Consider the following 2,488-nt stretch of genomic DNA (forward strand, 5'->3'; position numbering starts at 1 on the left):
TTCAGTCATACGTACCTGACCATGTGTTTTCCAAACACAGATATTGGAAAGTGATCAGCTCACGTTTGAGGGATGTTTTTATAAAGCTGTTTCGCCCTCCATGGATCTCATTAAGTTCTCCAAAGAAAGAGAGACTTACATTCAACCTAATTAAACTGTAGAGCTGTAAAATGATGTTGCAAGAGTTTGTTTGTGTGCCTCTGGCATAATTTTTGGTTTCTCTGGGTTACGTCAGCCACTGGTGGGTAGAATGCAGGGTTGTTCCTGGCTCAGGATGGGCCTTTGGGGGAGCAGTTGAGATTCAACAATTCAGCTGTTTCACAAATCAAACAGTTTTCTGATATTACACCATTGTGGTTCAAGTTTGATTGGGGCTACTGTTAGTGTGTTCATTAGTGTAGGCTACTACATAGCTTACCATTAGTACAATATGAATTCCAGTTGGACAAAACGGTTTCATTTTTGTGGTTTGTCATTAAATTATTGTGCAAAATGCTCTACATGGTGGTTAGTCTCTCATTTCTTTATGCAAAGTTCTAACTTGTCAATAATAAAAAACGTGCACACAGAACAACAAGTTCAACATTTCAAAATTTGCTAGAGAGCGTCAACCTTTTTTTAATCTCACGCCCACTCCAGGCTGTGATTGGTCAGTTCACGGAATTGTAAATGTAAATGCTCCGTACTTGTATAGCGCCTTTCTAGTCTGTCCAGTGGCACAGTATGCATTTAATTTATTTGAGTTACATTACTAGCACAACCAGCCCTTGCATTTAAAAAAGATATTTGCCTCATTGTCCTGATCAAAGATTACTCCAATATTCCTCGCAGTGGTGCTTGAGTCCAGGGTAATACCATCCAGACGGTGGTAATAGAGCAGTGGATAAGACACATGCCTTTAGTGTGAGACACCCAGGTTCAAATCCACTGTGAAACACCAATGTCTCCCTGACAATGTCCCCTGAGCAAGACACTTAACCCCTAGTTGCTCCAAAGGTGTGTGACCTCTGACATTTAATTCAATTTTATTTATATAGCGCCAAATCACAACAACAGTTATCTCACAGCGCTTTTCATAAAAGAGCAGGTCTAGACCGTACTCTGTGATGATATTTACAGAAGCCCAACAGTTCCCACCAAGAGCAGCACTGGGTGACAGAGGCAAGGAAAAACTTCCTTTTAAGAGGCAGAAACCTCCAGCAGAACCATGGCTCAGGGTGGGCGGCCATCTGCCTCCACTGGTTGGGGGTGGGGGGGCAGCCTAACCAATATCCACACACAGAGGTACAGACAGTAAAGGTGATGTTGCTATAGACTAAATGAAAAATGGTATAGATATTTATTGTAGTGTTAATGATGATAATCGTAATGTTAATGATTATAATAACAATAGGACTGTCAGGACCGGGGACAGAAACTCAGATGCAGACCAGAGTAGGTTCAATGGGAGAATTTATTTAACACAAGTGAGAACAGAGGGCTTGGAGGGTGGTCGTTCCGAGGGTCATGAGGTCCAGGCATTCCATGTCTCAGGAGAGAATCCGAGCCTGTGATTCAGGAAGGTATTCTGTGGTCAAGACAGGGACAAAACAAGTTAGCATTCAGCATAAGGACTCAGACTAGATGTTACTGGTTCAGGACAGAAAACTGGCTGGTCTTTTTAAGGTGAGTTGATTGCAGGATGAGACGCCGGTGTGCTTAATTAACAGGATGCGTCTCAGGTGAGTTGACTGGAGCTCAGGTGACCACGCCCAGAGCATGAGGGAGGAAGCAGAACACAGAGACAGACGAAAAACCAAAACACACCAAGCACACCGCAAACATACCAAAGATAAAAATAACTCAAAAAACTACAATCACACACATACCAACAGGAAGGCCAGGGTCACGACAATAGTAACAATAATTGTAGCAGAGGGTGTCGAGCAGTAACACGGGGGCCGCAGGTAACTCGCAACCACAGATCCAGACTCCACAGGCCCAGAGCCAGAAAAACCTGCAGGAAGTGATAGGAGGAGAGAGGAGAGGGACGAGAAAGCATAAGACTACCAGAAAGGGGAGAAGTTGTGTTAGTAACATGCAATAATGGGATGAGGTTGCATACAGAGGGAGAGAAAGTAGAGGAGAGAGGAGCTCAGTGCATCATGGGAAATCCCCCGGCAGTCTAGGCCTATAGCAGCATAACTAAGGGATGGTTCAGGACTCACCTGAGCCAGCCCTAACTATAAGCTTTATCAAAGAGGAAAGTCTTAAGCCTACTCTTAAATGTGGAGATGGTGTCTGCCTCCTGAACCCAAACTGGAACCTGGTTCCACAGGAGAGGAGCTTGATAGCTGAACGCTCTGGCTCCTAGTCTACTTTTGGAGACTCTAGGAACCACAAGTAACCCTGCATTCTGGGAGCGCAGTGCTCTGGTGGGGTAGTAAGGTACTATGAGCTCTTTAAGATAAGATGGTGCCTGACCATTAAGAGCTTTGTAGGTAAGAAG

The sequence above is a fragment of the Micropterus dolomieu genome, linkage group LG07 (assembly GCF_021292245.1).
Source record: "Micropterus dolomieu isolate WLL.071019.BEF.003 ecotype Adirondacks linkage group LG07, ASM2129224v1, whole genome shotgun sequence".
Taxonomy (NCBI): domain Eukaryota; kingdom Metazoa; phylum Chordata; class Actinopteri; order Centrarchiformes; family Centrarchidae; genus Micropterus; species Micropterus dolomieu.